The sequence below is a fragment of the Rhincodon typus genome, chromosome 31 (genome assembly GCF_021869965.1).
Source record: "Rhincodon typus isolate 14 chromosome 31, sRhiTyp1.1, whole genome shotgun sequence".
Lineage (NCBI taxonomy): Eukaryota > Metazoa > Chordata > Chondrichthyes > Orectolobiformes > Rhincodontidae > Rhincodon > Rhincodon typus.
Window position 1 is genome coordinate 9464983 of NC_063362.1, and position 16598 is coordinate 9481580.

The window sequence follows — 16598 nt, forward strand, 5'->3', positions numbered from 1 at the left end:
TTTTATGCTTTGCCAGTGTAATCAAACTTCCAACATTAGGTGTGGATAGTGAGGGGAGGGCGTTGAGTAAAGTAGCTCCACAGAGGCTGGTATTCGTCACTAAGTCACCCTTTGTTTGTATATGTTCAGTCTTTGACCTTAGTACTGACTCATTCGGAGTTAGCTACCAAAGTGTCGGCATCTCTGACATTCCCCTTTTTCTCTGTCAGCCAGGGCTCCATGATTGGACCAGATTAACTGCCCCAATCAAGGAACTCATATTCTAAGGGTCCAGCTAATAGCGGAGCTTGAGCAGTAGTGCCAGCACCTCCAGCACTAGGTGTTAATGGTGAGGGAGGACAGCTGCAGCAGTCAAACTGACCCTCTCCAAAAACGAAATATCTCTTTGGGGGAAGGAAGGGTCATGGGAAGAAGGAAGAGAGAAACCAAGGATTCCTCAATCCACTGTAAATCACGCGTTTCATTGCATGTAAATACTTTAAAACTTCTTTGTTTTACCTTATTTTCCTTTATGTATATAACAACCTAATGCCAATGGAATAAAGAATCACTGCTTCATGATCTTTGGGCTATCTGTGTGTTCAAACCTTATGAAACATTTCCAAGCTCCAACAAACAACAATTCAACAAATGACCAGATGTTCTGTCTTAGTGATGTTGGTTAAAGGACAAACATTAATGATAACACCAGAAGAATTGCCTGAACTTCTCCAAATGATCAAGTGATCTTTAATGTCCACCTTAGAGGACATACTGTGTCCTGGTTCAATGTCCCATCCAAGGGATGAGATTCCTGCATTAATGCACTCAAGTGTCAGCTTAGATCTTGTGCTTGAGTCTGTGATATAGCTTTACCTCAAGGGCAAATGTGTTGACCACTGAGCAAAGAAACCGCAAGATGAAAAGATTCTATATGGCTGCATCTCTCTCTATCTTACACACCAAATGAGCGAAATGAAAGGACTGGCTGTTTTCCTTTTGTTTCTAACCAACATGCAGTGATACACTGTCAGCACTAAGCTCTGAAACCTAACTTCCAAAGTTGAATAGTTTTAACAAGATGCCAGATGTTGATGAAATTGAGCCAATAGTTTTGAAAGGGAAGACTTTTATTTTTGACAAAAGAAACAATCATATAATTAATCATAATGTGACAGTGGTCCTGAAATTGTAGGGGCAACAGCGATGAGTTTATTGCTGCATGCTTTTATTAATAAATGGTCCAGCTATTATGGCAAGGAAGAGTTATTTAGTGAGCTGTGCATAACCACAAGTTGTTGAACATTTTGCCATCAGTCATGTGGAAAAGGAAATTCATTCCTGTGAATTCTGAGCCCTTATAAATCCATCATCCACATTAATACCACTGCCGTGGATTCTAACATCTGTATTAAGGGTTTGCAATTTTTCCATGCTTGTTAATATATCATGTGCTTGTTAATGTGTTACTATACATTCTATTTGCACTTCACATGAGAACCATGAGCCCTTTGTTTTATAAACAGCTTGTAAAACTTGTATTTTACTGAGCTTTAAGTTGTACCTCAGTCACATGGAAAGTTGGCCAATTTTATTCTTTTAATTGATGTTTCATAACCAAATCTGCAAATATCACCTTGTGATAAATATTATTGCTAAGACAAGCTTGAGTCAGGAGGTATAAAACTCATGTGCTTCCAATTTAGTTGGTAAACAGCCAACAAGACATTAAGTCAGAACAAAATGGAACTTACAGATTAGATTCATGCAAATTGATTGTTTTTGTGGCTCATAGGATGATAAAAGGTACTTCACAAGAGTAATTCCAAACACTATTTGAATTTGAACAACATAAGAAGACTGTTAGCTAAAGACATAATTATTAAGGAGCTTCTTAAAGAAAGAATGAGAGAGGTAGAGAATCAGAGATTTTTAGGAGGGAATTGCGGAGCTTAGGACCTAAATGTGGAGAAATAAAAATCAGGAATGGTCAGGAGGTCAGAATTTTATGAACACAGAGATCTTGGAGGGTTTTGAGGCTGGAGGAGGTCTATTTTTTGACATTTTGTACCTTGTGTGACTGGGATCAAGGTGTTTGAACATTACTTACAGGTTTGCCTTGGACCGGCCTATAGCACAAGCCTGTAACTCATACTCCACCGTCATTCCATCTTCGGACCTTTCATAATGGCATGATTGACATGCTGTTATAGGATGGGTTTATAAACAGAACGAGAAGACGGGTGATCAATAAAAAGATGTCATCAACTGGTATGTGCAATTACTAATGTCCCTGCGAACATTCAACACAGTTGTTGATTGTTTTAAAATCCTCCAAATGCTCTTTATAAAATTACATTTGCATTTAAAATATATTTGCAGTCTTCTCCAGAAAATGAAAAGCAGTTGCAAAATGTTTTGTCAAAGGGGATTTTTTTCAAGAGTCTATGCCACGTGAGTCATTGAAGCATGGATACATAGAAACGTAGGATCAGGAGCAGGCCATTCAGCCCTTTGAACCTGCTCCGCCATTCAATATGATCATGGCTGATCCCCAATCTCAACACCATTTTCCCACCTCACTCCATGCTCCTTGATGCCTTTAATAACTAAACATTTATCAACCTCTTTAGAATCATGGAATCCCTACAGTGTGGAAGCAGGCCATTCAGCCCATCATGACCCCCAAAGGTTATCCCACCTAGACCCACTCCCCTACCCTATAAGCCAGTATTTACCATGGCTAACCCAAAGAACCTACACATCCTGGGACACTATGAGCAATTTATCATGGGGGCCAATCCATCCAACCTGCGCATCTTTGGACTCTGGGAGGAATCCAGAGCACCCGGAGGAAACCCATGCAGACGCAGGGAGAATGTGCAAACTCCACACAGACAGTTGCCTGAGGGTGGAATCAAACCTGGTGCTGCGAGGCAGCAGTGCTAACCACTGAGCCACCGTGCCATTCTTTCTTGAATATTCTCAGTGGCCTGGGCTCCACAGCCTTCTGTGGAGGTGCATTCCACAGGTTGACTACCCTCTGAATGAAGAAATGTTCCCTTATCTCAGTCCTAAATGGCCTACCCCAGATCATTAGACTTCAATTTCTGCCAGCGGATTTTCAGAAATGTGGGGATGTACTGGTTTTGGATCGCTGGAACTTTGTACATTGAAGGTCTCAGAGAATTCCACACTCAACATCTGGCAGACAATCTGGTCTTGAGGGTGCACAGGAATTCCAGGATGCTTCCCGCATCCTGGATAGCAGCTGGTGTGGAGCGTGCCTCAGTTGCAACTGCTTGAGTTCCAGTTTTGAAAACCTGAGCACCAGCAGTCATCACTGCAGTCCATCAGTGAGGCTGAGAGCTGTGTGCAGAGCATGTTTATGAATGTGGTCACCCCACTGTTTAACGGTGTGTTGGGTGACATGGAATGGGTGACCACCCAGGAAAAGAAATACATCAAACTTTTTATTAACTGACACCTATGGGAACCAGTAGTGTGCCGGTTGATCAAATATTCCGGTTGATTAAGAGTTCACCTAATCAATGTAAAACACAGTAAGTATGGAAACGTAATGCAGGGGCATGTACACCACCGTTGTGCTTAATTTACAGATAAACAAATAATAACGCAATTTTGCCTTAAATAAAACTTATGGGCAGAGAACCTTCTCACTCGCACCCTCAATTGACTGCTCGGACATTGCGGTAACACAGTAAACTTCCGGTATTTGAGGTTTAAACATTTTGCCGGTTTATCAAGAGTACCAGTTTACAAGGTGCTGGTTAAACAGATAGTACAGGAGCCCCCTGAATATATCCCGCTCCACCACCAGGAGACGGTTCTGAATACTAATGGGTGTAATGGTTCATTACGGGAATGCAGCCATAGCCAAATGTATGGCACCACAGAAGGCTCTAGTCTACAGGGATTGGGGCTGGGGGTTACAATGAAGACTATGGGAACCATAGTGATAAGTGGTTCATTAATTATGGGAATAGATAGGCATTTCTGAGACTGCAAATGTGACTCCAGAACAGTTTCTTTATCTACACGGTGCCAGGAGCAAAGATATCACTGAGTGATTACAGAGTACACTTGAACTGGGAGTGATCAACTGACCGTTGCGGTTAATGTTGGAACCAAGGTGATAAGTAGCATGAAGGAGTGATCCTGTAGTCAGAAATTAGGGAGCTAGGTAGAAAATAAGCAAACAGCAGTAAACCCTCTATTATTCCTGATGCCAGGTAGTAGTGAGTGTAGAAACAGAAAGACAAAATAGGTCAATGCTTGGTGGAAAGATGGTGTAGGAGGAAGGACTCTTGGGACATTGGGACCAGCCAGGGAATATGGGACATATATAAGCCAAATGATTTGCACTTAAACATAACTGAGATGGAGTTCATTGCAGGACATTTTGCTTTTGCTATTGGGGAGGATTTAAATTAAATCAGCAGAGTTTTGGGAACCAAAAGATAATATCATCGAGGAATACCAAGGTGCAAAGAATACTAAGAAAGATGGACAGCACCAGAATAGGCAATAGAATATTAATAGGTGGAGTCAGAAAAAAAAGAGAAAAGTCAAAATTAGGATTACTGTGCACGTATGTGAATACACAGCATGTGTGTGGTAAATATGGTTGGTGAGTTACTGACACAGGTTACCTTGTGGAATTATGATGCTGTGGTGATAGCAAAGACCTGGGTCAAAGAAGGGCAGGAATAAGTGTTAAATATTCCTGAATACAAGGTGCTCTGGAAAGATGAAAGGAAGAAAATGGGGAGATGAGTTAGTATTGATTCAGCAAAGCACTACAGTGCTGGAGAAAGGGAATGTCTCAAAAGAGTCAAGGACAGAATCAATTTGCTAGAACTAAGGAACAAAGAAGTTGTAATTACATTGCTTGCTATGATCTACATGTCTCCAACTAATCAGAAAGATGTAGAGGAACAAATTTGCAAGGAAATCATAGAAGATGGAAATGTTTTACAGCAATCATAATAGGGCACTTTAATGAACTGAACATATAAAGCAGAAAAGGACAGGATTCCTAGAGTGCGTTGAACAAAATTTTCTTCAGAACTGTGAGTCCAAACCAACAAGAAAATAAAATGCCACTGCACTTGGCTCTTGGAAATAAAGTGAACTAAATGGATCAGATGTCATTAGAGAGAATTAAGAAAGCAATGATCATTGCACCATAAAGTTTAGGATGACTATGAAAAAGGCCATTGAACAATCTATAGTAAGAATAATAAACTGGGGGAAAGCCAACTTCAATGGGGTAAAAATGGATCTGCCCCAAATATATTCTTTTTATATATTCATATTCTTTATATTTGCTTTTAGTTGGGGTGGCACGGTGGCTCAGTGGTTAGCACTGCAGCCTCACAGCACCAGGGACCTGGGTTTGATTCAACCCTCGGGTGACTGTCTGTGTGGAGTTTGCACATTCTCCCCGTGTCTGCATGGGTTTCCTCTGGGTGCTTCGGTTTCCTCCCAATGTCCAAAGATGTGCAGGCTAGGTGGATTGGCCATGATAAATTGCCCGTAGTGTTCAGGGAGGTGTAGGTTAGGTGGGTTATAGGGGGATGGGTTCTGGTGGGATGCTTTGAGGTTTGGTGTGGGCTTGTTGGGCCGAAGGGCCTGTTTCCACACTGTAGGGATTCTATGATTCTATATTGGAGTCATAGCCAATTGGAGTTGAGAAGAAGGGTCACTGGATCTGAAATGTTAATTCTACATTCTGTCCACAATTGCTGCCAGACCTGCTGAGCTTTTCCAGCAATTTCTGTTTTTGTTCAAGAATTATAAACATTATACCCTTGTTATACCCCACACAAAAATATATGTAAAATAAGTCCAGCATCTGCAAGCCAGTCAGATTTTGTTTGGTGGGGGAAGCTTTCAGAGACAATAATTTGAGACAAAATTAATAGCTACATAGACAAAGGTACATTAAGAAAAGGCAGCCTTGACTTTGTAAGAGAAAATCGTACTTAACTACAGCTGGAGCTTTTCAAAGATGAAACCAAGAACGTTGATGAGGGCAATGCTACTGACGTGGTCTATATAGACTTCCTAAAGACCACACAGCAGTCTCATGAGCAAAGTTATAGCTCAAGAGATAAAAGGGACAGTAGCAACATGGTTGCAGAATTAGTTGAGATACAAGAAACCAGGAGTAGCAGTTAATGGATATTCTTTGTGGTAGCGGAAGTTTTGTTGTAGGGTTCCCTAGGGGTCAGAGCTGGGGCCTTTGCTTTTCCTGACTTATAGTAATAACCTGGATCTTGGAGTATTGAGCATAATTTGAAAATTTTCAAATGGTACATTTGGAAGCTTTGTAAACTGTGAGAAGGATAGTGTTGAACTTCATAAGTGCATAGACAAATTGGAAGAATGATCAGGCAGGAGGCAATTCAACATGAAGTGATGCATTTTGGTAGGAAGAAACAATATAACATAATGAGTACAATTCTAAATGGGTGCAGGAACAGAAGGACCTGAGTTTGTTTATGCATAAGTCATTATACCTGATAGGACAGGCTTAGACAGTGGTTAGGGAAGCAGGCAGTATTTTAGATTTTATTAACAGGGTGTTGACTACAAAAGCAAGGATATTAATTTTAGCTTATATGAGATACTACTTTGGTCCTGAGCTGGAGTATTGCATCCTGTTCCTTGAGGGTTACTTTATGAGGGATGTGATTGCATTGGCGAGGGTACAGTGACATTGACCAGAATTGTTCCAGAGATAAGGAAAGATACAGCGAGAAGTTACGAGTGTTCTCCTTGGAGAAGACAATGCTGAGAGGAGATCTGAGAGAGAAATTTAAAATCATGAAGGCTCTGGACAGAATAGATAAGGAGCTGTGGATTACACTCATGAAAGGAATGAAACGAAGGGGTCACTAATGTAAATTAATTGGCAAAAGAAGCAAAAACGATAGCTTTTACAGGCAGTGATTAGAGACTGGCATACACTGTATGCAAGTGTGCTAGAGAAAAGATTAATAAACGTATTCAGAATGGATTTAGAGCATGATTTGACAAGGAACATAGGACAAAGGCTAGAGAACGGTGTTAAGCAATATGCTTATTTAGAGAACTACTGCAGACAGGATGGGCCGAATGCTGTCTTTCTGTGTTGAAGAGACGATTGCCTTGTGGAAATGTCACTGGATCAAGATGGAAACATGAGTTCACATCCCACCATGGCAGCTGGTGGAATTGAAATTCAATGAATAAATTTCTGATACAAAGTAAGTCTCAGTAAAGATGACCATGAAACTATGATTGATTGTTGTAAAAACCAATAACTATGGGTTCACTAATACCTATGAGGAAGGGAAATCTGCCATCCTTTACCTTGTCTGGTCTACATGTGGCTCCCGACCCATAGCAATGTGTGCTGAAAACGATAAGAGGCTGGAGATCACAGCGGGTCAGACAGCATCCATGGAAAGAGATCAAGCCAACGTTTCGAGTCTAGATTATCCCTGATGAAGAGTCATCTAGACTCGAAACATTAGCTTGCTCTCTCTACATGGATGTTATTTGACCTGCTTTGATCTACAACATTTGTTGTTTTCAGTACAGATTCCAGCATCTGCAGTAATTTACTCCTCCATAGCAATGTGTGGTTGATGCTCAATTGTCCTCTGAAATAGTCAAGCATGCCATTCAATTAGGGATGGGAAACAAGTGATGCCCCCATAATCTGCAGCAACTGGCGGGTACTCTGGCTGTGAGACAAGAGTTTAAAATGTTCCAAAATCCTAGATTGAAGTGGTTATTATGGTAATATTGTCTTCTTTGTCATAATAAAGCCATAAATGTGCTCAAAAAACATGTCACCAACACACAGCAGCTGAAGTAATTTCCACCTCAGTGTACTTGCAAAGATTTGTTTAAAATCTTTATAGAGAATTTCAAAGGTCAACCATAAAAAAATTGGCTAAATGACAGTCAAAAAGGTTTCCAACTGTGAAGAGTAATTCATAAATGGATTTAATCTTTTATTTTGCAGCAGATTTATAGGAATTCGTTACGCAGCATTTTCTGCAGTACAATGCAAAAATAATTGTATCTTTCCAGACAGGCATTCTGATACCTGTGGCAAAGGGCAAGGTTTTTGTTCAGAGTGAATATTTTACTTATTCCCTCCAAGGCCTAAGAGCCTTTTATTAATGCTGCCAGAGTTATACCTCACACAGGAAGTTGGTTACACACCGAGTGAAGTAAACAACCCAGCACCTGGTTGGATACATTACCAATACGCTGCACATTTGCTGGAGGATTTGAATATTCGCAGCTATTGGAATTGAGTTCCAATGAGTGGCTGAACTGATTTGCATTTCCTCCCTTGAATTTTGACTGTCATTCCTGAGAATTGTGTACATAATCTACATTTACAGCCCCACTGTTGTACCAAGAGGGTGCTGCACGGTCAGACATGCTATCTTCTGGATATGCATCATCAGCAAAAGGTGAGGGCAAGAAGTCCCAGGATCAAAACGAGGCACAGAAAAGGCTAATAGTAGTAACAAAAAATGAAAGTAAAGAGTTGATAACATAAGAAATACACTGCTCTTTTGAAATCCAAATGTTCCTACATTATACAACCCTGATAACACTTCCAAAGCACTTCCATGTCTGTAAAGTGTATTAGTATAGACCGAGGTTGCAAAAGGCACAATATAAATTCAAGTTGTTTCTTCCTTTTAGAGTAAAATTGCATGTTTTAGTGTTAACTCAGGTGTAGATGATGAAGTGAGATTGTTTATTGGAGGGTGACATTTGATATACGCCAGGATGGTGTTGTCGTACTAGAGTCTTACATACATACATACATGCTCTTTCAGAGAAGGGCAGGTTCCTGAGATAGGGTGCACCATCAGAATTGTTAGCACATTGAGTCATGCTGCAAAAAAAATGCTACCAACCTATGTATTAATACTTGGACAAAACCATTCTGGACTGAGGTAATATAATTATAGCCCCGTACAAACAAGGGCCAGAGTTCTCCTAAAACACGCATGAAGAATTTTTGAGCAATGATTCCTGTCTGGACTATTGAAAGGAATTGTTTAGCCTAGCTGATCAAACTGCAGAGTCATTTCCTGTTTATTACCTTGAGTTATAAAGCTGAGACAGTTTCCACCTCCTTGGTTATCATCGATCATAACGCTGGAACTTACGTGTAAATGACATTGCAATAATTAGCTGGTTATTCTGGTTTAAAATTTTTAGCCCAAACTGAATGACGATGACAGAAACCAGTAATGTAGCTCTCTGACTCTGAGTCACAAGGTTATGAGTTCAAGTCTTATTCCAGAGCACAAAAATCTAGGCTGACATTCTTGTGATAATATAAAATGAATGCTGCATTGTTGGAGCAGAGGAGCACTCCTTATCATCTTGATTAGGATTTATTCCTCAATCAACATCACCAAAACAGCTCAATAAAGCTCGAGGCACCTACCGCAGTGAGGAAACATTACTGTCTAAGGTTTTCATCCATAATGGGACTGGAAACTGTGTGGAACACCTCAGGCTGTATACATGCAAAGGCATATACATTGTAAATATCAAAAACATTGAAATCACATTAAGGTACCTCAGAGTGGAACATACTAAACAGAAGAAACGTTCTGTAATTATTCCATTTGAAATATTTGCTCTTGAGCTGTATCCCGGACATGGAATACATATTATAAATATTTAAAATGTTGTAATTGTAATGACCGACTCAAGGATGGAACATGCTGCACGCAGACAAGTTGAATTTTATTGCACATTTTTTAATTTCGAAGTTGAAATGTGTTGGAGTGTACTTTCCCCAAAAATATATTTAACTCATGACATTTTTCCAATAAGCATCTCTAAAACAGGTGGATTATGCAAGACAGAAAGACACCATTCATCCCATTAGTACTTTGTGAATTGACTTATTCACCAGCTCTTTCCCCAATGTCCTAAAATTCAAGTACTTAACAGAAATGTTATGAATCAAGCATATTTTTGGAAAAAGAACATTTCAACCTAACAAAGTATTTCACCGTGCAAATTACAGAAAGTGCAATTCCTTTTTTTTTGTAAATTATGACTGGCCTTGTTTCCACCATCCTTTTGGGTAGAGAAGGCATATGGCATGCTTGCCTTTAGCAGTTGGAGCATTGAGTTTGAAAGTTTGCAAGTTGTTTTATGGCAAGATAAAACTTTAATTAGACTACATTTGGAGTATTGTGAGAGTACTGGTATGGAAGCTTTGGAGAGGGTACAAAAGAGGTTTACCAGGATGATGCCTGGATTGGAGTGTATTAGTTATAAGGAGAGGTTGGATTGTTTTCACTAGAGCATCAGAGGCTGAGGGATGACCTGATAGAAGCATATGAAATTAAGAGAGGCATGGATAGGGTGGATAGTCAGAGTTTTTGTCCCAGGGTGGAAAGGTCAAACATGCAAGGCAGGTTTTTAACACATAGGGTGGTAGATGCCTGGAACATGCTGTCCGGGGAGGTGATAAAAGCAGTTAGGATAGCAATGTTTAAGAGGCATTTAGAAACACACATGAACAGGCAGAAAATACAGGGATCCAGATCATGTGCAAGCAGATGGGATTAGTTTAGAATGGCATCATGCTTGGTGCAGACATAGTGGGTTGAAGGGCTTGTTACTGGGCTGTACTGTTCTATGTAATATTCTAGATGCACTTGCTGTGTAAAAAAAGTTCCATTTCACTTCTGGTTCTTTTCCCATTATGTAAGTTTCAGTTTAACCTTATTAAGAAGGTGGGATTATTCATAAGGTCATTCTTTATATCTTAGATAATTATTACTTCTCGTTTTTATTTGCAGAAGGTATTTCTTTTGGAGATTAATTGATGCTGGGTAACAATGGGCCTGTTGTTATTAGAAAGCCTTGTACATGCATTACTCCATTAATTTTTGAATTGCCTTCTCATTCCAGGTTTACATATATATTTGATTTAAGGTTAGTCATGGTGTCACAATGTTTATGCTTAATTGCCCTTTCCTGTGTGTGGGTTCGTGCTACATTTCAGGATAAACTTACTGTAAGGAAGGAAGAAAGGAAGAAAGGAGTGGAAAGCACCAATGTGAATCTACAATTAAAACTGCATGTCTACTGCTCAAAAATAATCCTTCCAGTCACAGAACAATGGTGCGGAAAACACAACGAAAGTGCAATTTTCACATGGATTTATGAAAAGCAAGTCATTTTACTTTAATTCTAATGAACAGTCTAGGGGAACATTCGGTTGGGTGCAGTAGGAGGGAGGGTGGTGATGTTACGAATCTTTAATATATTGCTTTGCATCTTTATTGAGGCAGTTCACATGGGTTACTTGGGTTTACGGAATGATGTGGAGGTGCCGGTGTTAGACTGGGGTGGACAAGGTCAAAAATCACACGACACCAGGTTATAGTCTCTTGTTGTGTGATTTTTGATCTTGGTTTATGAAAAGCTTAATCTCAAAAAAACTTTATGAGCAATAATTTTTATAACTGGATTGTTCCAATCGTGTCAAATTAACGAGAATTAATATGGAAAGTGAGTGCTGTCCAATTTAAGGTGAAGTAAAACTATGATACATAGACCACCTGCAATGGTAGGACATACACACATACACACAACCCTGCTGAACTACATTAATGTTTCGTGCAGCTCCAATTTATATAATGAACTTTGCTAATGTTATTTAATTCCATCTACTGCTGCTTTGGTTCACACACTGTCAATCGGTTTCTTATCTCCCACTTGCCAGACTCGAAGTAAAATCCTGCCTTGTGTTTGTTTGCATTACTCAACCTCTTTATGTTTTGTTCCATACTTTCCCTTCATAACGAAAGGGAAATAATTGGAAACATTAATATACAAGGAAGGGCGGAGAGAGGGGGTCTTTACAGATTTACGCATCATGTATGAAGTTCACCCAAGGGAGTATAAATACTCACTTTTTCTTCCATGGAAGGTGCAAAATCCATAAAATTACCCTATCTGCATTATATATAGCTGATTATTGCGTTAACTATTTCCAGAACATACCGAATCCAAACTCTCATTCAGCACAATTATACATACCATGTCCATCTGAACATTTGTCAACTAAAACAGCATTCTAATAAAGTGACTCACCCTGAGTTGATAATGTGATAAACCAGCCTGTATTTACGTAGATATAGCCTGTTTACAAGATAATATTAATTAATATTCAAAAGAACACTAATCCTAGAATTATCAGCCAAAACAACAACTCCTGAGCTGTGGAGAAATTGGAGTTCTCCACCCTAGTGAACAGTTCAGTTGTTATGTATATTCAAGAGAGTTTGACAGATTTTTGGGTGCTGAAGGGAGCTAAGAGATAGAGATATAGGTGGAGAGATGAAGTTGAGGCAGGAGGATAACTCATTGAATAGCAAAACAGGGCCAAATGGTTTACTCCAGTTCCTATTTTGTTGTACATTGTGTGTAGAGAGAAAAATCAATATCAATGAAAAAAAACTCCTGTCAACATGTTCAGCTATAAATTCTTCCTTTACAACATGCATGGCCCACATACTGTTGTTCTGCTACAATTGAATTTGTACATTGTAGGGTTCATAAATGTGGATTATTATAAACGTGGATGTTAGCACCTTTAATGGCAGTGTAAATAAACAAGGATTGAATTTATGTCTTGAACATGGCTGTGGAAGTATTGTTACACATCTTGTCGCAATTTTCCACACCCTCTAATCCTGCTTCTTCTGAAATTGACCCCACCTATGCAACAGCAGGGGAGACGGAGTACTGTTTTGATACTATTAAAAAGGCACATTTTGTTAAAGCTCAAGAGGAGAGGGCTAATTGGTTGGCGAGTGGACTTTGATCAGTAGAGGTAATGTTACGGAGAATGCATCTGTTAGACGAAGCCAAACTTGTAGCAGTTGGAACTGTAGGAATTCTAATGCATATATGAGCAGTGAAGGTAGACATGTAGATTGTGGTAGATAACCCCCAACCAATTTCTCTATTAGGATGTCAAAAAAGGAAGCCCATTTGACAGCTTCATTTCAAATGTGAATTTGAGTGCAGGAAGGAGTCCATTGAGTAAAAACCAAAAGAACTGCAGATGCTGTAAATCAGAAACAAAAACAGAAGTTGCTGGAAAAACTCAGGAGGTCTGGCAGCACCTGTGGAGGGAAAAAAAAAATCAGAGCCAACATTTCAGGTCCCGTGATCCTGCCTCAGAACTTTTCCAGCAACTTCTGTTTTTGTTTGTGGAGTCCATCGAGACCTGCCAAGAAATTTCTATAGCAGCTGCAGATTCAAATACAGCAAATGTGTTGTCAACATATATGCAATGGATAGGTTAGGTGTCATTCCATAAAGCACACATGTTATGAAACCTAAAAAAAAAGTTACTGAGAACTGGTGATAGCAGGGATCCCATGGCACACCATCTCTTTGGGAATACATGGTGTTGTTAAAACCGAACTCAACAATGAGTTGCTAAGTTCACTGAATGCTAATTCACACAAGTGGTGGCAAGTCTAGATCACATAATATAGTGCCGCAGCACATACGTCTATGGCTTTCTTGAACGACCTTTTGGTGGACCGGATACCAAATGAAATCACAGACACTACATTGCTATCAATATACATGTCTTGAATGATCTTTGTAAGGGTGAAGGTCTCTTTCACCACTTAATAAGGAAATCTTGTTCAAAACTTTGTTGCAATTTGCCCAACCATGTCGCCAGTATACATTGTGCACGACCAGTCATAAAGATACTTTTAAAGTGGTAAAATGCTTTGACACAAAATGAGTTCTTCCTTCACCAGTGCTCGTGTTTTGAAAAATGTCCTGGGTGAATGAGGCAGCAAGTATTAATACAGTCTATTTTTAATTAAACCCTACAAATTCTAGTTTATTTTGAGCATAGGATTTTCTGGTGAAGGTAAACAGAATCTCCGAGTTTCTGCCCTCTGCCGGTCATCTTCCAAACTTTGTGTTTCATCTGCCCGTATCCCAATATCGCAACTGTTGTGACACTGACGAATTTGCCAGGAAACCCGACTGCATCCAACACAAGATAAAGTGCTGTAAGCAAAATCTACAAAACAACCGTCCATCTCAAAGAAATCAGTTCTTCTGATGAGGGATTCTACAAGGGGCAGAACCTTTAAACTAGAGCAGGGGAATTCCACGGCTGCCATCAGACAGCAATCCTTCAGAAAAAGGGCAATGACAAACAGTAATTCTCTCCCTAAAAAGCTAGAGGTCAATTGACAATTTAAAAAGCTATGAATGTTAAATTTTGTTTAGGTAGCGGGAAATTAAGGGCAACTGAACCAAGGTAGATAAATTGGGATTAACGTAGAGATCAGCTAAAAAGCGAAGACCCCATAGTCCCAGAAACTGCTCTCTCTCTTCATGAATTATCTCTTTTTCTGTCTGGTGGTTTAATCAGAGGGTCACTAAACCTCAGGTGAGGAACAAGGTAGAGAAGGAGAACCTTCATGGTAATCTTAGCTGGTGTGGGAACTATTAGCATCACTATTACAAACTAGTTAAGTGACACACCATCATACAATCACAGCACAAAAGGAGACCATTCAGCTAAGGTCTAATTGAATGGCAGAATAGACTAGAGTTGAATGGCCTTGTGCTATCTCTACAGAGGAAAGATGCCTTACTAGCAATCATCCAGGTAAATTCCTCAATAGCCCAATGATTGTGGTTTATGAAAGTTACTGTAAATTGAAAAAAAAAACTGTAGTCATGGTTTAAGGGCATGACGGCTGATTTTCTCCCATTCTGTTCCATTGGGGGATGACAACAACAATGACCATTCTTGCCTAAACACAACTCTAGTGCACCACACAGTGGTCACCATTAAGGTGGCAGAAGCAAAAGCAAAATGCAAAGGCAGATGGAGTTGATACAAGAGTTGCACAAAAATTATGGATAATAGTTCTTTTATTTGAAATCATTACAAAACAGCTCAAATCAGTATAAAACAAATTATGGAACAAACATCACAAACTATCTCGCTGTACAACAGCAATAAAACTTGCAATAGCTAGCACTGAATCAGTTTGGTCAGTTCAAGCAACACATTTGATTAATTCAATTAATAATAGCAGGTTCACATTATTCATTGCATAGTATTTGGGAGATAAATCCTGGTGTTTCCTCTTTCAAATTGCTCAACTTATCGCCAATATTGTCATTTCATTATTAACAAAAGGACATTAAGAAACTCTCCGTTGACCAACCACCATAATTTGGTTTTGACGTTCTCTCCACTCTCCCTATCCCTGACATATATTCAATCTCAAGCGGATTAATATTTCTCAAAATGAACTGTTTCAAAAAACTATTAATTCACTCCTTAGTTGCAGCGAGAGAAAAAGTGCTGGATGAACGAAGTACATTGTCCATATCAATAAAATATCATCACTTCCATTGTCCAGAATAAAAACTTGTTCAGGAACTGTTTCTTTGCAGTCTCAACATTCCCCAAGGCATGGATGCGGAGCCCGAAATACAGTGGTGCACACCTTAGCGATCACTTGCAAATTAAATCCAAAATGAATAGAAAGTGGTCTCCTCTATTTCCCAGCGTTTATGCAACGCAATATTAGACACCAGACAGGGGTGTGGTTGTCAGTTGAGTCTGTGCCTAGTATTATTGGTGCGGCTGTACAGAATTGGAGTAACTGTAGTGTCATCATGTCATGGACAATTAGCTGCCCTTTAACTAACATCATTCAAAAAAACAAAAAAACCTCCTGATATTTATCTCATTGCTGTTTGCTGGAGCTTGCTGTGAACTAATAGCATGACAGTGACTAGGCTACATTAAAAAAAGTTTAGTGGCTATGAAATGCAAATCACTTTCTTATTGCTTCCAAGGAAGCAGCTAGGGTGAATTTGATTTACATATGGTCAGGCGTTTTGTTTAGCAAGCCACTGACCTAAAGGCTGGAAGCCTCCTAGGGTTGGCTATTCAGAGCAGTTGATTCTAAGTGTTCAAAGATTATTATAATATCCCATTCAATGCATATCAAATTATGGACAGATAGAGAGCAAATACTGCACCAAAGACGAAAGTCTTGGTTATTTAAGTAATGATTTCACAACCCCTGGCTTATAGCTGAACAACATCAACATACATTTCCTTTGCTACTGTCCCCCTCTCGGAATGGGTTTGTTTAGTCCTTTTAAAAAAAGATTTTACTTGTGTTTTGAGTAAGGATTTCTATTGAAATGCTGGTTACCTGCAGAGTCATACAGCACAGAAACAGGCCCCTTCAGTCCATGCCAACCATAATCCCAAACTAAACTAGTCCCACCTGGCCTGCTCCTGGCCCATATCCCTCCAAACCTTTCCTATTCATGTACCTATCCAAATGCCTTCTAAATGTTGTAATTGTACCCTCACCCAGCACTTCCTCAGGAAGTTCATTCTACACACAGACCACCCTCTATTGAAATTTGCCCCTCATGTCTTTTATAAATCTCTCTCCTCTCACCCTAAAACTGTGTCCCCTGGTCTTGAAATCCCCCATCCGAGGGGGAAGACAACTACCACT